This window comes from Dipodomys ordii, unplaced genomic scaffold, assembly GCF_000151885.1.
Source record: "Dipodomys ordii isolate 6190 unplaced genomic scaffold, Dord_2.0 Scaffold18, whole genome shotgun sequence".
NCBI classification, from domain to species: domain Eukaryota; kingdom Metazoa; phylum Chordata; class Mammalia; order Rodentia; family Heteromyidae; genus Dipodomys; species Dipodomys ordii.
This window is the reverse complement of record NW_012267234.1, coordinates 15961650-15981395: the sequence shown is the minus strand read 5'-3', so window position 1 is coordinate 15981395 and position 19746 is coordinate 15961650.

The window sequence follows — 19746 nt, the reverse complement described above, 5'->3', positions numbered from 1 at the left end:
GTCTTGTTAAGATGAAGACTCTGATCATTTAGTGGTTGCACTGCTTCTTAGCATCTTTCCTGGCACCCTGTGATTGATGGCAAAGGGCTGGGGAGTTTCTGTTTTCAATATGATCTTGGGCAATGATTTTCATTGGAGAGGTTGCAAGCCCAAAAGACCTTTGAAGATGACAAGAGATAGTTTTGGTTGTTACAAGTGAGGAATTGCTGCTTGTATTTAGTGATAGAGGCTAGGCTTCTGCCAAACATCTTGTGATGCCCAGGACAGTTCTCACCACAGAGAACCAAATTTCAACAGTGCAGGGATTGAAATGCCTTCTTTGAGGATGAAGCAGTAGTTGCTGACCCACAGACTACAGTCTTAAATGCCATTAGATTCCTCTTCTTTGGCTTAGCTACAGTGATCCTGGATACAAAGATTAGTGTGAAATAAAATTTGTCACACAGGGAACTGACAAAATTAGCAAAGATAGTCATCTTTGATTGTCTGCTGGTTTTGGTGGAAGATGAAAGTGGCCACTGGAGTATTTATGAAGATGGAAAGTTCAGGAAGCCAAATGAGAACCTTTCACTGGGTTTAAACAGCAGAGCCTAAGAAGAGCAAGTGCATGAATTATTAACAAGCCTGGGTGTGAAAAGTGTGGTGCAAGCCTTTTAAACACAGTTTGAGATCAGGAGGAGGAAAAATGGGCAGGGACTTAATTGTCTCATTGACTTTTGCTGAGGAAACCCGGAGTCATCAAATACGTGCAGAGGACAGTGGGAGAACTCAGGTGCAATGCAACATTCCCTCTTTGCTTTGGTTTTGTTTTTAAGATTATTTTGAGTAGTGTGGTTTATGGGTGCAAGAGAGTCCCAAGATTCTTTCAGGGGTTCTTAGAGATTAACATGAATGCTTTAAAAAAAGTTAAGATGCTATTTGTCACTTTGTTGAGAGTTGCCCGGGTTCTGCAAAACCCATGGTAGCACAAAACTGCAGGTGCCATAGCCAGAAACCAAGAGCAGCACCCGCACTACCACATATTTGCAACAAGGAAGAAAAGAAACAAAGATCTTAAGGATGCCCTTGTTAAAAATTCCATAAGGATTAGTAATTTCATCAAACTTCATCCCTTAAGTTCACATCTTTTAAAGTGGTTCATGGCAAAATGGGAAACATGCAACCAGTATTTCTGCTGTGTAGCAAAGAGCAAGGATTGACCGATGGAAAGCCACCTGAGTGATGGCTTGAGTTGTGAACTGAACTAGCCACTTATTTATGGAACACCATTTTCACTTGGACGAACAACTGACAGACAAATTATGATTATTCAGACTTGGATGTTTGGCGGACAATTTCTTGAAAATGAATAAAATGAGCCTGTCACTTCAAAGAAAACAACTGGCAGTATTTGTTGCCAATGCTAAAAGACCAACTTTCCAGAGAAAATTAGAATTTTGGAAAATTTATGTCTGCAACTGTGAGCTTGACAGCTTCTGAAAACTTGAATACTTTTGGGATGAGATTGGTAGCATTAGCACATGTGGTTTTTTTTTTTAATAGAGTATAAATGATATGTGAAAAAGAGAAAACTTGCGTGGCTCCAGGAGCCTGTGCTTTCTAAATGACCATTGCATCATTAAAATAGCCATTCAAAGTGCAGGGTTGACTAATGAATTATAATGGAAGAATACAAAATGTTAATTGATATGGCTTCACGTTCCAAATGGCAACTAACCTATAAGAAACCCTTTGTTGAGTTTTGGTGGGGTATCAAAAAATTCTACCCTTGGTTCTCTGAAAAGATCTTTAAAATAATTTCCCTTTTCTACCTACCTATCTGTATGTGCCTGAATTTTTTTGGGGGTCGGGGGGTCCGGTCGTGGGGCCTGAACTCTGGGCCTGGACGCTGTCCCTCAGTTCTTCAGCTCAAGGCTAGTGCTCTACCACTTGAGCCACGGGGCCACTTCCGTTTTTTTCTTTTTGCTTATGTGGTGCTGAGGAATCGAACCCAGGGCCTCATGCATACAAGGCAAGCGCTCTACCACTGAGCCACCTTCCCAGCCCCTTGTGCCTGAATTTTTGAGGTTGTACTTTAGCCAAGAAAATTATAACAGATTAAATTCAAGAGTTGATGAAAGTCTCTAGATATTTTCTATAAAGTCAGATGCTAAAAAGATTTGAAATGCCAATTATCTCACTAAATTTTTGGAAGCCAATTTTTTAAATTTATGCTAACAACATGATGTTTGTAAGGTATTGCTAAATAAGCATATGTTTTGTATTGGTTTGAATTGGTAAAATATAATATCAGATGTAACCTATAGACCAAAAGTTATTTGGTGAACACAAGAGGGTGAAAGTGTGGGCATGGGTACTGAGGCCAAAGGAATGAAAATTGCCATGCTGGACCTCACTTGTCACTTGCTTGTTCTTTTGGACACTCAGAGATGTGCTGCTCTTGTTTCTATTTGTGAATGTACACCACCCCAGAGAGTGTTCCATTTCAGAGAATGATCACATTACACTATGAGCTGAAGTTTTGCAAGGCTAAGGAATTTGGGATTTGTGAGGCTTAATGACTTGCAGCATGGAAAGTCCTTCTGTGAAAAATAATACCACCCAGCTCATGGGGGTGGAGTGCCCACTGAGCATTGCCCTTGGATGTGTCAGTTCTTTCACCCTGAATTCATAGAACCTGGAAATGTCAACCTTCAACTATACAGGAGCTGGGCCAGGCAGTGGTGGATGGCATGCAAAATCCACCACCATGCATACAATGGTAGACCATATTCAGAGGGTCAGCCTCTTAGACACAGCATCAACTTCTTTCTTCTCTCTCAGAGAGGGACCACTGATTGCCATCAAAATCTGAACAGACTGGCAGCCAATGAGAATTCTGGCCCTCACACAAGCCTACCCCCTCAGATCTGCAGACAACTTCAGGCCTCATCTAGCCTCTTCATGGGGTGTGTTCTCATGGCCTGGGCCAGATGGACTCCCTCAGGAGGTTTGGTTAAAACTATACTCCCTTGAGTATCCAAAGCTCACAGGCACCCATCTGTTCCTGTTGAAAATGTGTCTCAGCCATTGGGTTTGGGATGATCCGGAATTTTCACTGCAAATGAAATATCTCTGCCCCATTTGCTTTGACACCCAATTCCCAATTTCACAGGTGACAAGTTTTCTGGAAAGACAGACTTTAATGCGATGCTAGCATTTTAGAGTTTTGTGTCAGATTGTAGTGCCTAACTCCTGCTACACACTATTGTTCTTTGGTCTCTTAAGGGTGCTATATAAACAAAAACAAAGTCTGAATGGAAAAGAGACATGAAGGACTTGGAAGACGTCCATGCACTCCAAAACATAGAGCACCTATGGTAAGCAAGGATTATGCTGGTGGATGAGAAAGTTCAGGGTGATTACTTGCATTTCTGCACACAGTCTATCTATATAAGGCAGAAGAAAATGCACTGGATAAAAATTTCAAATTTCAGAGCCATAATGTTTGGTTTATCCATTGGAAATTCAGATAGTCTATCTAAAGGCTATCCAATCAGCTATGGCTCAGATTAACAACCCTCCTCTAGAAAATATTTCCTAGTTACACTATTTCACATGATTTTTCCCTTCAAAATCTTTCAACATTTGATTAGACATCATCTGTGTTTTCTCCTTATCAGATCTCTTTTCTATCCTCAAAGAAGTACAGTTGTCTCGTCTCTCATTTTTTGTTTGATTTTATACCATTAGGAGAAGAAAAGGTATTTGTTGAATTCCATGGTTTCCAGGCCTCCCTGGGTCTGTGGAGTCATGGAAAAGGGTCAGGGACAATGGCTTCACCATAGATATTAATCTGGAAAAAATCTCAGTAAGTGTCAAGAAAGAAATATATTGTTGTACAAAGAGATGTTAAACATCTATAAAACAGAGTACAGCTACTTTCTCTTATGAACAAGGAAACTTTTACCAGAAGGCTCTGAACCTTAGTTTCTTGGTTTGTAAATAGAATTCTAGTAATGTTGTATTATATGCCATCTAATGCATGTAATAATGACTGACCTGAATAATAGGCTCAGAAAGGAAACTAAATTTTCCAGAGTTGATTTTGGATGAGGTTTAAGTAGATGAGATGGAGATGATGTGGAGCAATGAGTCTCAAGAGTAAATTTGGCTGCTTAAAGTAGAAATGTAAAAGGGAAATATCTGAAGATATGTTTTAAAGAAGTTGTATTTGTTATAACAATTCATATTCCATTTTTTCAAAATTAATCTAAATAATTGCTTGTTTATTCATGTAAGCTTTCAGAGTCGGATTTGTTTCTCCTTCCTAAGGCAACTTCTTTAGAAAGATCCATGAGGGAGCCCACATATATACAGAATGACATACAGAAAATGCCTATGAAAACTCACCCTAAGTTTCAACCTCCACAGATTTCTTCTTTAGTCCCTTTCTGAATCTTTGATAGGATCCTGTATAGGCTTCATACATCCTTTATCTATGACATTTCTAAGTATATACAGATATTGAGAAAGCTAGCTAGAATGGAGAAAAGTGCTGGTAAGGTAATATGTAAAAAAAGCCTTTTGAGGCAAAAGACAATCAAGGATGAGCTAGGACAATGCATGATTCTCTCATTTAAGCATGTCTATACAACAGCTGTACTGTAGAGTATGAGCTGCAATTCACTTTGCTAAAGGTACACCATTACTGTTTCTAGGGACAAAGTCTAAACTGACTTATTGCTGGAGCATTCAAAGCTGAATGTACTAGAGTTAACTTTTGAGAGAGATTGGTAAGGGATACTCTATCCTTATAGCCCTCTCAGCTCCCAAAGAGGAGATGCGGGTAAGCAACCAAAGATCTGGTGACTCCTAAAGAGGTACCACTGCCTACAGTGGCAGGGTGGACATCTGGTTAATGAAGGCAGATAGACTTGATAGAACATTATTAATTTCATCTTTTAAAAATATTTTTATTTTCTTTAAGTAGTTGTATAAAGGAGTTGCAATTTCATATAAACATATGGAAACAATGTGTCTTGATCAATGTTATCCCTTTTACCATTCGTACCCACTCTTCCTAACCTACCCCTACCCTCACTTTTCTTAATTTTGTAGGAGACACATTGAATCTGTTACTGCATTGTTTCCCCTTCTCTTATTTGTTTATCCCCTTCTCGTTGACCTCACCTGTTTTAAGTACCTAATTCCTGATGTTCATTTTGTCAAACTGTGATTTTGCCTTTCTATGGCGTTACACCATTTAAGTTTTTCCCTAAATACCGTATTTCAATCAATACATTGATATCACTTGCATAGTTGCCCAAGTTACATATATATATATATATATATATATATATATATATATATATATATATAGCAATTCTATCTTCCATACATGAGAGAAAAAATGCAATCTTTGTCTCTCTGTACCTGACTTGTTTCACTTAACATAATTTTCTCAGATCTTTCCATTTAAAAAATGATGCAGTATCATTCTAATAGATGAGTAAAATTCCATGTATATAGATACTAGATTTTCTTGATACATTCATCCATTGAGGTGCATCTGGGCTCATTCCATACCTTGTCTATGGTGCATAGTGCTGCAATGAGCATGGCTGTGTTGGTAGCTTTACTGTATGTTGGTTTGTAGTCTTTCAGATAAGTTCCCAGAAGTGGAGTTGCTGGATCATAAAGTAGTTGTATGAGGAACTTCCAGCTTTTCTTATTTCATACTGTAAGAATTAAGAAAATTTTACATCAGTTTTAGGCTGACAGCAGATTGAACTGAAGCTTTGAGGATTTCCCATGCATACATTCTCCCCCTCACCCCTGCCACACACATATGTAACCTCTACGTCATTCCATGCCAAAGTGTACATCACACACAATTGATGAACCTATAATGACATAGTTCATCATCTCCTAGAGTCCATCATTTATACTACAGTTCATAATTTTGTGAGTATCCATCATTAAAATATCACTGTGTTTCCATGGTCATAAAAGTCTTCTATGTTTATTTAATCATTTTAAAGTATACAATTCAGTGGAATTTTTTTTAGCATATTCACAAAATTGTACAACTATCTCTGCTCTGTAATTCTAGAACATCTCTATCACCCTAACATGAAACTGCTTCTCCCTTAGCAGTCACCCCACATTCTCTCCTCCACATGCCTCTGGCAACCACTATAGGTCTCTATAAATATAAATCTCTATAGATTTGCTGTTCTGGATGTTTTATACAGATAGAATCATATAACAGGTCTCATTGTGGCTTCTCTTGCTTAGTAAACATTTTTGAGATTTGTGCATGTTTTTCATGACTTCATCATGAAATTATATTCCATTGTATGGATACAGCGTGTTTTATTCATTATCTAGTTGAATTGACATTAAAGTAATTTGTCCTTTTTTCAGTTATGAACAGTGCTACTATTGCCATTCATACAGTATTTTTGTGAAGACACATTTTCAATGTTCTTGGGTATAGACCCAACTAGAACTGCTGGGTCTATGACCACTCTGCTCAACAGAGTGTACAGATGTGTACTGCTCAATCTGTTTTCCAGAATGCCTGCACCATCTTTCAGTTCCAGCAACAACATAGATGGTTCTAGTGTCTTCCTATCCTTACTAACAGTAGTTATAATTCATCTTTAAAATTTATCCTTTTATCTATTCATTCAACATTTAATACCTGTGTATTAGGGTTATCACATATAGTAAGAAAAATCACAAAAGAAGCACAATATTACCACATTGGTGTAATAAAATAATGAGAATAAAATAAATAGGCAATGTGAGAAAAATTACGAGAGGAGAAGAGTGGAGATGATACAGGATTATGTACCATGGAAATCTGACTTTGCAGTGGGTCAGGGGGAGAGTTCCCTCCCAGAGTGATGAATGGGCTAGGATAGGGCTGAATAAGAGCTAAAATGACATTTTCAAGCAGGATTTTCAATGTGTCTACCTATAATCCAGTTCTTGCTTTATACTATGGAGATAGCAAGATCCAGATATCAGTGGCTATGGAAACTCAAGGAAAGTTATTACTAAGCACAGAAGATTAGCTCCTTCAATTCCTGATCCTGATTCTGATGGCAATGATAACAATGATGTTAATGTGGACAATGGACGTGGACGTTGGTTATGATGTAGCAGGTGATTCTGCATGGCAGGTTTACTGCGTGACAGGTTTGCAGCATCTTACGTGTGCCTTACAATGACACTGCAACACAAGGCCAGAGTGAGATTAGAAAGGGAGAGAAAATAAAGCCAGCAAAGGGGAAAAGGCACCAGATCTTTGAACAGATTTTGGCTTAAGGTGGAAGAAATGATTCACAGACAAACATTCATAATTCCATGTTCAGGTAGCCCCTGAAATAGATACTTGGTTTCAGAAACTTACTTTTATGTACGTTAATTCTGTTTTTACTCAGAAGCATATAGATTTCTTAAATATGGATTGTAACTTCTTATACTTTAAATTACTTTTCTAATATTAAACTAAGTGGTTTAGCTTTATCACATATAATATACATCCCAGTACAAGAGCCTGGATCCCAAATCTTGCTACAAATTAGTTTCTAGCCCAGGCATAAATGGATACCTGGAGCCAAGTCAAAAAAGGGAAACTGCTTTAATTAGGCCTGAAAGTATCTGTAATCAGTTCCAAAATAGCTGTCACTGGATTTATAATGCACCTTCCCAACTGTAATTCTTTTTATACTTGCCAGAGTGAGAAGGCTCCAGAGACAGGGAGCATAATTTCTTGAACCAAAATATTTATCTCCCCAAATAAGTAGACCTAGAAGAGGTAAGCAAGGTAGATTGGAGGAAATCTAGGCTCACCTTAGTCAAGTCTGTCAGAATCTTATCATTGTTTCCATTTAATTGTAATGTTCTAGAAAAATCAATCCCATCAACCCTTCCTTGAACTATTTCTGTAAGAATAGCCTAACCCACTAATCAGACACCTGGCAGTTAAATTCACTTTCATGTGTTTGCTCAAAAGACAGTAACTAAGGATATTCCTCATGAAGGAGCTGGCATAAGACTCAGCAAGGTCAGGGACCTATTCAAACATCGCTATAAAAGTGAGAGCAGGACTTGATCAGAAGTGCCACTGTTAGTGTCTGAGTGCAAGGAACATGTTCAAAATGAAAGTGATGATCAGTCATTTCATATATACCAATCTCAGCTATTGTTAATTTCTTTTAGATTCTACTTTGCTTGCTTTCCAAGGCATAGTATGGAACTATGGCACGTAGGGAAGTGTTGAAAGCATGGTGCGGTGGAGAATGTATGGGGTTTAGAGTTAGAAAAGCAGGATGAGTCGCTTATTAGCAGCCTTGGCCTTGAGCTTGACCACTCTGAGCTTCAGTTTCCTCCTCTGAGTAGATAGAATAAACACGCCTGGGATGGAAGTGTGGCGAAGAGTACATGCCTTGTAGATTCTACACTGTCTTACTACTTTTATACTCTAAAACAACGTGATGAAGTCTGACAGGACGAATTGTCAAGGGCTTCAATGAGAGTTCACTGGAGATGCTATGCCTTGTTGAGAGGTCACGATGTCATTCATGGGCAGTGTTCAATTAGTCCTTTTCTTTTTGCACAAATAGTGTAGTAATTGCAAAGAAGGTAAAACATTAGGGTTTGAGTTCTGGGTATCTCCATGATGTTCTGGTTTCTGTACCAAATGCCTTGTGAGTACTATCTAACTTAATCTCCACCAAAAACGGTGCATTTGGTGATATTATAACCCTCATTTCATAGGTGGACACTGAGCCCAGCTGGATGACAGTCCCCATGGAGTCCAACTTCCTCTAGACCCTTCATTTCTGAGGATACTGGAGGCTGACTCAGTATAGTTTCCTGAAGGCAAATATTGAGAACTGGATCTGCATATAGAGTCATGGGAGGACAGTGAAGCCCATCCTATCCTCCTGCCTCCTTTGCACAAAAGCACCTGAGTGTGGTGCTCATTCATCACTTACAAGTAGACTGCCTGTGCTCACAGTCCTTTGGAAGTGATTAATTGGCATGCGATGGAGCCTGATGTGGAGTAATCACTAACAAAGTGGTTAATGTTTGCTGAATGTCCTAACACTGCACTTTGATTGCTTGTTCTCACCGCCCATCACAGAGGGAGAGTCCCTGATAGAGGACTTTCCTTCAGGATAAACAAGGACAAAGGTGGCTCACGGGGTCATGGTGCCTGCAGAATACTGTGTCCTCACAGTGCTGAGATCAGGATATAGCTCAATGATGAAGTTGTGTTGAGGGAAGGGGGGGAGGAGACTGAAGGTGGTCAGCTCCCTACCATGTGTGCAGAAGTATGCTTAGGACATTCACAATGACATTGGGAGGTGATATGAGTCCTCTTTCCAAAATATGGGAATCAAGGCACAAATCCAGTAGACAACAAGACTAGAATCACTGCTGGGTAGCTTAGGTCTGAGATTAGATGGGGGAAAATAAAGTTGAACTCACAATCAAGAAAGCATTTCCTATTCTCTTTTTGTTTAGAAAGAAGAGTCTTCAAATCCTTTCCCCCAAAACAACGTATCATGTATGTCCTGAATGGAGCTGATCTGAGGGGCTAGAGAGATGCTGAGGGTTGGTAGACCCAGTTTATAGGACTCAAAGACTAGGATTAGAGTGCACTATTAATATTCTTTTACCTTGGGCTAGTTAGTGTACCTCTCTGAACTTTCTTACCTAGATTAAAATTCTGCTTCAGCCACCCATTAACCGTATCCTTAAGCAAGTCTTTAACCTTCCTTACCCTCAAGGGTTTCATCAGGAAAATGAAGAAACTAATATGAAGCTTGCTAGACTCTTTAAGAATTCTACATAGCAAACAACTCACATCCAGAGAGCAAATTGGAACATGTTAGTTCCCACTATGAGGCAGCTGTATAATGAGGAATGTTTGAGTCATCTTTAGATCCCCTACTGTTGTATCATTTAGTTTGTCAAAACCTTTGACTCGTTTGCATGGAGAGCTTATTACATAGTAGGCACTATGCCAAGTATCATCTCACCCAACCTTCATCACACACGGAGGTTGTAGATCCTACCAAAATTCTTTTAAAGAAGGACCACCAAGCAGGGAGAAGAAAGATAATATGCTCCTGTCATCAAAACAATGCTGACTCAGATTTGAATGTAAATACTATCATCTCTAGAATTCTCACTTTCAATTTTTTTGTAGGAAAGACAACATTGATTCTCCCTTCTCCCTTTTATGCAAGTAGTTCATCCAATGACATTGAGAGGCTGTTGGTCCCTCAATGGAACCAGGATAAATAAAAGCCAGTACCAATCATAAAATACATCAAAACTTATAACTGAGAACAATGCCAATGGTAGGAAGAGAGGCACAGTGATGTGGTTGCTCATGTTCCTGGTGATTTGGAGCTGCTTCTCTCAGAAGCAGTCATAGAAGTTAAGGCTCAGCTTTTGCCTCATTCCTCAATTCAGCCCCATTGGTTGAAAAGGAATATTTTCAACTCCCCCAAAAGTCATATCTCCTGAGACAAGAGTATAAGGAAGATGCCAATGGGATCAGTTGCATTCAGAATATATATGATATGTCATTTCAGGGAGAAGAGATTTGAAGGCTCCTCTTTCTAAACAAATACAGGACAGAAAATGCTTTCTTGATTATCCCATAGGATGAGTCAAACTTTATTTCCCCCATCTAATCTCAGACCTAAGCTACCCAGCAGTGATTCTAGTTCTTGTTGTCCACTGGATTTGTGCCTTGATTCTCATATTTTGGAAAGAGGATTCATATCACCACCTAATGCCATCGTGAATGTCCTAAGCATACTTCTGCACATATGGTGGAGAGCTGTCTAACTTCAATTTAAGAATAGCCCTGGTTTGTAACATTGGTCAGCTTCTAAGGAATAATCACATTGAGCGAAGTTTCAGAATGTTCATGTGACATTGAAGACAAAGTTGGGGGGATTCCATGCAGTTGTCTGGGAATCTGTACAGATGCCTCCCAAATACTGCTTACAAGATTTTTACTGGGACACGGGCAAAGAGCTTTGTCATGTTGCTTCCTACTCCTCCTTCAGCACTCTGCTCACGTGTCGCTTCCTCAGAAGCTTCCCCTGGATGCTTGTCCCAGAGGAAAAGCTTAGTGAGAGTTTATGTGATCTATATCATAGTTTTCCATTGTTTTAGGTGATATTGGACAGCATCTAGAAAGAGAATTATTATCAGTTGACTACTTGAGAGAGGCCCCTGAGCCAGTCTGAAGCCATTGTGACATGCACACACCCTTGAACAAGCTCTTGGCACCAACTTTTTCCATTAAAACGACTATTGGGGAGACTTAGGTCCTAAAGAAAATTTACATCAACACAAACCCAGTCTTTCTATAAAACACTGGAAAAGAGTCAGATCAATTGATCTGAGTGTCACAAAATAGTAGGTCTCTTATTGCACGTGTTTATAATTGAACATCAGCATTGAAATGCTCTTATTTTAAACTATTTAAGGTTCTAACTTACAGTGACATTTTAGGAGTCTCAGGACAGAGTAAAGACATTGATTTAGCCTAGGGCTTCAGAAATATTATAGAAGCACCTTGTCTTCCCCCTAGAGATTGCTGAGCTGATTTGGATAAAATAAGAAATGACTTGACCCCTTAGCCCTGAACAAAACCAGGACAAAATTAAACATTTGAACTTTAAAAGAGTTCAGTAAGTTTCTCCCCTATTGGTCTTCCTTGCCTTTCCCCTCGGTTCTTAATCACCACTCTTGGCCATCTGGGGGGTATATTGTGCTTCACCTGGGGTATTTCTGGCTTCACCCAAAATAGGAACACCCCTAAGTCTCCTGAGAGTCACATCTCCAGGGACTTCTCATCCTGATCTGTAGTCCTGAGAGAGAAGAGCATCTGCAGGCCTTGGTTTCAGGTGACTGCACTTTTCCTGCTGACTGAGCTGGAGAAGGTCACTGGATCTTCAGAGGGCTACACATTGCCCTTTTGTTGCGATTGCCAGAGAAATTAATTTTCTTTATGAGGTGCCTTGGCACTAGAAAGTTTTCTGGTGGTCCACTCTTGACTGGGTGACCGTTCAACAGGCCTGGCCAGGGACATATTTCCTGTCCTTATGAGTAAACAGTATGAGAGAAAGCAGAGTGATGTAGAGAGGTCTTCATATGGTACATCCCTGCCACCCTTGCCGTGCCAGTCTCACACTGGCTTCATATTAAGTATTATAAATGCAAGATCTTATGCAGTCCTCATAAGGACTCTCAATGTTCGTGGTTTGCACAATACATTTAAGGATAAGGACTCAGAGAGGTAAAAAAGAAATGATCAACAACGGCAGAACAAGAACAGCAAATTTGTGCCAGAGCCAAGACTTAACTCTAGTTCTGTGGTAAGCCTAGAACTCTGCCAATATCCCACTTAACAGCAGTTGATGGAAGGGTATGATTTAATTTAGGAAAGAATAATTTCCAAAAGTTAGATCATAGGCCATGTTTCCTTCCTGCCACCAACTACTCTCCTCTCAGGGAGAATCTTTGAATGTTTTCCTGCACTTTTGCAGTAATACAGAAGCCATGGACATACTGAACATATCAGATGTCTTCAGCCCTGGATTTTTTAGTATCAACAACAGGTGATATTTAACGTAGGCCACTTTCCATGGGCTCCATAAGAACATAACTAACTCCTCCTTCCATTTCTCTGAACAGAGCCAAACCGGACCATTATGTAAGCAGTGAAGAAATGTTTTTAATAACTTTATTCCCTTTGCACATATACATGCCTCAAATTCAACAACAAGAAATATTTGGATCTTTCATGACTAATTTTAGCCGGTTTTATTTTTTCACACGTAATAGAGCTGTCTCCAAGGCCTTCTGTATTCTCTCACATGAAGGCACAGGCTGGCCATCTGCTTCTGGTGCAGTGCAGAGGCTACAAAGGTGAAATTCCTAAAGGCAGTTTGAGTGGCAGATTTTACCTCAAGGCTGCCTCTGCTGCTGGCCCTGGATAAACAAGTTTGGAGGTGTTGAGTCGGTTCCATGTTTCGCACTCTGTGCTATAAGCACTTAGCTTGGCAGGTAAAGGCAACTTGCTTGCTGGGACCTCCTGTAGAATGGAGGCAGAAAAGGAGGAAGCCAGAGCAGAGCATGGCTCAGTGAAGAGATTGTATAGCCCAAATGATGGCCCAAGACAGTTCAGTTAAGCTAACCAGAGATCTCTGTTCAAATGACGGGAAAAAATCTCAATTGAGTCCCGTACAGAGCAGCCGAATCTAGAGGATGGCTGGTGAATTTCAGTGTTTCATTGAGAAGGCATCTGTACTAGGAGACCTGACTCTGCCAAAAAGAGGATCATAACAGTGATCCAGGAACATTTACTTTGTGCCATGACTTTGTCCATATTTAAGTGTCATGAGAGTCTGCTTTCTTTCTGGACCAGCATGAGTTGGTCACTTTAAAAAGGAGAAAGGAGTGAAATGATTGGTTCTGCCAGATCACCTACTCATTTATTCCTTTCACAGGGAGCTATGAGTCAGTGTCCTCACCTGAACCCCACAGACAGTTCCCTATTGGACAGAAATATCCAGGTGCCAAAGGCAAAGAGAATTATGTTGATCAGCCCAAACCACAGGTGCGTCCAGGTCAGTGAATGAGTTGCAAGTCCTCTTTGATACCAGTGTGGGTGGCTTTCCCATGTACCTTCTATTGGCAGAGTTGTGGCAGGAACTGTGGATTTGAAGAACAGGAGAAGACTGAGATAAATCATGAGGCAGAATGCTTTACTTGAATCGAGGACAAGTTCTTGAACTAGTTCTTAGGGGAAAACTTAAAAGTAGACCTCTACCTCATATGGAATGGACCACTTCTATAGAGGCATGGATTCACTTGCCAAGTGATGAAAGCAACACCAAGGTGAGGGAGGAGGAGGATCCTAGTCCCAAGGAAAACAAGGACAGCCATTCTGGCCACATTAGATATGTTGACAGAAGAGTAATGTGGCTTTCTCCTCCCAGCACCTCAAGAGCCTCATGGAAGGCTGGTTTATCTGGAGCCTGTGGCGGAACAGCAATTAATCTGCAGTCCAAAACAATCACAGAGTCTCACATAGTGCAAATCTCAGTAAATGATTGCTCAAATTGAAGAATATACTTTGTAGTGGGTAGATTACTTTTTGACGATTTCTATTAAGAGATGGTCTACTGAAAGATGATTTCATGGCATGTCCAATCCTGCCTAATTTACCATGCTAGATAGTAGCAGCATTGGGGTGTTTTCTACCTTTGTCTCTCATGGCAGTGAACATCAGCTCAAACATAGTGACAGAGCATGTAAAAGAGGCTGAAGGAAAACACCAAAATCCCTACCTTCTACATCCTACATAAGGATTATGACTTAGTTCTGTAAGCTGGAGAGAATAACCAGATTCTAAGAGCAGTGAGTTCTGTAAGCTGGAGAGAATAACCGGATTCTAAGAGCAGTGATAGGATCAGTCTTGCATATCCTGAGCCTAATGGAATGTGGAGATGAAGAACAAGGTGGAGGGAAGAACTGGAAGAATTCAGGAGAGGGGTGCTCCTATTCTGAATCATTCCCATTCTGAATTTATCCTAGAATCTGCAAAGAATCAGCCAAAAGGTGGTCTGACTCTAAAGAGAGAGATTCTGATTTCTATTTAATGCACACACATATGCTGAATAAAACTAATAGATTGTTTTTGTCTAAAAGTAAGGTTGATGGAAATTGATTTTAGGGAATATACAAAAAATCATCTATAATTGGCTTGAGAACAAGGAGGAAACTTGCTCTGAAGTTAATCTTAAATGAATATCCTTAATTGAAAAGACCACTAAGCAGCTGACTCTGTGTACATGTATGTATGTGTATGTGTATGTATGTGCTCAGTATGCTTTGGGCAAATTAATCTTTCACTCTTGGTTTCCATATACTTCTTCCTCTGTGCTCCCTCAGGGCCTTTGGCCCCAAGGTGCCTCTCTCAGGCCCCACCTTCCTTTCATATCTCTCTGGGCTCACGTTTCTAGTCTTCACCTCAAAGGGCATCTTGCATTGCATTTCTACTCCAGCCCACTCTGGGATTGTTCAATGCTGTCTCATTTCCATACTTTCAGCATTTGCCAACCAATTCATTTGGACTCATTTTTAATAAGCTCCTGGTACTTGGCTCTGACCTTAAGTATTTCACTTGATTTGTGTTAGAGAGGGGAGAAAAAAAACCACAAACAAACAAAAAATGATGGCCCTATATAAAATGACAAATATTTATTGGACTTTTCAAAATGCACCCAATACTTCTAAAGGCCTTTGGGAAAATATTAAATTAAAAACTGTCAGTGCATTGAACAACCTGTGAAACCAGCTGTTCTTGGTACCCACAGCTCTGTTTGCCCCATTTGGTGCTTATGGATTTGGCCACAATTCTCTTTAGAAGCAGAGAGAAAGTGGTGATGAAACATTGCTTACATCTCAATGATTCTTCCTCATGGGCCAATTAGAAACAACTTCCACCCACCACATTCTTTCTTTCCTCTTGCTTCTGTATGTGAGTTTCCTCTATAATTCAATAGACTTAGAGGAATTGATCTACAAAGAGATTTTTAAATCTATAATTTTACCACAGTTGGGAGAATATAAATAGCAGAATTGACCAAATATAATTTTCATTTCTGAGACTCACCCGTGATAAGTCAATATTTCCAGAAAAGAAGGAAACCATTATTTATGGAGCACCTACTATGTGCCAAGTATTGGGCTAACACTTTTTTGATTCATTCTTATTTGTCTCGATGACCTGTAGCAAATGGAACACCACATCACAGAGGGAAAAAAATGAATCTGTGTAGTACAGAGTAGAGGAAAGCAGCCCAGGAGATTATCGGTAACTTGTTCAGGGCTTTACAAGCATGAAAACAAAGACTCAAGAATATATATGATGTCTTCTTAATTTCATTCATTTGGAAGTTGTGATTTTGGGAACACAGCACCAACAGATTAGATCAGATCTGTGATTAGTCCTTGGTGCCAGGGACACTTCTAAATGAGTTTGGCCTATTTGCTAGGAGGTTAGTTGGTAATTAATACACAGCAAGCTGTGACCCCAGACAGATATAGGTTGAACATCCCTAATCCAAAGGTCTAAAACAAAGAACTTTTGGGGCTAGGGCTTGGTTCAATTTATTAGAGCACCTACGTAGCAGGTACAAGGCTGAGATAAAATCCCAGCACCACTGAGAAAACGAACAAATGAAAAGAACTCTTTGAGACTCAACACATCCACCATTCCTGACCTCAAAGGACATGGTAGGTCACAGTTAAAACACAGTGCACTAAAAGTAGTGTATTAGGTGACTTTGAGGAGCTACTCATGAGGCACATATGAAACATAAGTATTGTTTAGATTTGAGTCTTTTTCCTAAGGTGTCTCATTATTTATATGAAAACACTCCAAAATTTGAAAAATTCTAAAATTTGAAACAATTCTGGTCCCAATTATTTCAAATAAGTGATATTCAATTATAATTTAATTTTCAAATGCCAGTTTAATTTACTAAAGCAGAACATAGAGTTTATCATAGTAACCTATTAGAGAATCACTTTAAGAACTGCAGTAAAGACTCTTAAGAAATAAAAGAGTAAATACTTTGCTTATAATAGACACTTATAAATTACAAATGTTTATTTTCATAGTCAGTTCCTTTCCGGAACCTCTGATCTTTCATTTATAAATTGGGGAGAGTCTACCAGGACTTACTTTACCAAACTTTGGATGCTTACTGGCTTTATATATGTTTTGTAAATCAAGTCAGTTCTCTCTCAGATCCCCCTTTTTCCCCTGCCTGTTCATATTTATTAATTTATTTGTGATTTCTGATGCCTCTTGAATTCAGTCTGTAGAAGCAGGTTTCTGTTTAATTAGGACCTGGGGCTTTTTTATTTCTTAGGATGTGTATGAGTTTCTTATGTTTACTCTAAGAAATGACCTTCCAACTTAAGAATACATAAGACAACAAACATTGTGTTGAGAGCTGAAGGTCAGATGTATGAAATGCACGCCACAGGGCTGAAACCAAAGCCTCCCAGGCTCCCCCTTGAGGGATGATCTGGGTTTTGCCTCCTGTACTGACGGCACTCCTTGGCTTATGACCTTATCTCTCTGATGTCTGCCTCTATAATAACAGTGCAGTCAGATGTATCTCCACCTCTTACTCAGAACGTTGAGATACAGTGGGTCCACCCAAATAATCCAATATAACCTCCCAACTTTGTTTCTTTATTTAATCACAGATCTGCAAGTCTCTTTTGAGAGTGAGGGTAACATATCCACATACTTAGGACGTGGACATCTTTGAGGCTCATTATTCCGCTTAATACAGGTTATGCTGACTGATTACACAAAAAAGCCCTTAGCCTGGCCCAAGAAGAAAATGAACTGTTTAATGGAGAATGTGGACTTGCTTCAATTTGGTTCTAATTTGCTTTGTCCTTCTATCATTCTTTCCCTTCTTGCCTCTCCTTCCCTCTCCTCCCTCTCTTCCTTGCTTTTATTAATTGCTGAACAAAATAAATTTGTTACAATAAGTGTTAGGATATAAAGATAAAAGTGAGTGCTTGTTCTGGGGTGTCTGCTAGTTACTGAGTGGGAGTGAATTTAACAGTCACTGAGGGGGAACTTGGGAAGAGGTTTTTTTAACTCAGGCAAAGGAAAGAGATTGGGGTAGGTGGAAGATCACACTATCCAAATTAGATATGAGCTGAATCCTCTTTTCACAGCTAGGCAACCCCACTAAAAGAAGGCTCTGGAGTGTCCTCAAGCCTAGATTTCCTCACAACTAGAAGGAGTGGCGATGGGAGGAAACAAAAGTGGTCAGACACTATTTTTCCTCTTCCTCCTCCTCCTCCTCCTTCTCTTTAACTCCTCCTCTTCCTCTAACTTCCACTCTTCCTCTTCTTCTGCTGCTGTGTCACTAATAAATGTTCTCTCCCTCTTCTGCTTGGCAGAGCATGGTCTGAGACATAGAATAAACTGGTTGAGTAATATTGGAGGTTACCATGTGCCTTCTGTCTAGCAGGCTGCAGTTACATGTAGCATACATGTATACAGTTATTAGGATTCTGCAGGAATTACTATCACATTGCTAAATTTTATGAGAAAGTTTTGATGTTTTAGTTAAATGTAGGCTTGTGTTGCAGGATAGGGTTTGAAAATTGGCAAAGCTCACAGACTGACTGACAATTTATTCTCAGTTCTGGAGACCAAAAGGTTGAAATCTAGACAACCTGCAAGGTTTTCCAATCAGGGCCTATAAGGGAGCATTTGTTCCAGGCCCTCTCAGCTTCCAGTGGATGCTGAGCACCAGGGCGCTGCTTGTTTGATAGATGCACCTTGATCCCTGCCTCACCTTTTCTGTGTCTCTCTATGTATCTGATTGGACAGAGGGACCATACCAACACAGAATGTTCTCATCTTGATCTTTACCTTAATTACATCTGCAATAACTCTACTTCCAAGTAATGTTGTAGTCCGAGGTTCTAGGTAAAGTTCCTGCCCCAGTACCTAATGCACATGAATATTATTTATGACATTAAGAAAGTAGTTAGATAAAAATGTTATTGGCATTTCATGCTGAAGTTTATTAAATAACCTTTTGGCTGCTTTGGGTTGGAAAATATTTCTCTTCTTTGACAGGTTGAAGAGGACCAATCTATTAATGGACTCCCTACTGGTAAATGACACTTTTATGATGATATTGAACTCTGTTTAGTGTGTAGTATTATCTGCATACACTGCTGGATTCAACTTGATAATAGATTGCTTAGCGTTTTTTTTTATCTATATTCCTAAATGAGTATGAATTGTAGTTTGTTCTCCAGAGTACTATCTCCACTCAATTTATAAAGTCTTGTGTGTGTGAGTATGTGTGCAGGTGCGTGAGTGCACACACACACACACACACACACACACACACACACACACGCACGCATGCACGCACGCAGGCGCTCATGCGCGCGTACACCAGGCACTGGTGCTTGATCTCAGGGCCTGTCCTTTAACTTTTTTGCTTAAGGCTGGAGCTCTACCACTTGAGCCACAGCTTAACTTCCATTTTATTTTCCAAAATTTTTTAGAATAAGTTAAGGACTATTAAAGATTGATCTATCCTTTGTATAACTTGTTAAAGTTATGTAAAATTAGTTAATCCTTGAATTTTTTGCTTATTAATTCTCTGGATGTAGAGTCATTTTACATAAGTGATCATATGAAACTTTTTAATTTTTATTTGAGGAAATAGATAGTGATATAAGCAGATAGGTCAATATTAAAGCCGCCTAGGAAATGTTTTAACATTTTACATGGTTTTTCAAATTAATTATTATTTGATATACCATTCTTACTTTCAAACTCTGCCTTGCTTCTTGTACAGAGGAAACTTTGAGTTATTTTTTAATTCCTTTTTTTTAAAATATGATTTTTGAATCCATTCTATTTTCTACCCTTCCATCCAACAGTAGGAACCCTTAGATGCATTGATTGTGTGTTTTCTTTTATCTTCATTTACTAAGGTACCATTATCCCTGCTCTTCCCTTCACCCTTCACTATGAATTTTATGGATTTTGTTTTTCAGTCTGAGGAACTAAAATAACACTCAAAAATGACATACATAACACAACATATATATATATATGCATTTAAAGTTTAAAGTATTTAAGTGTGT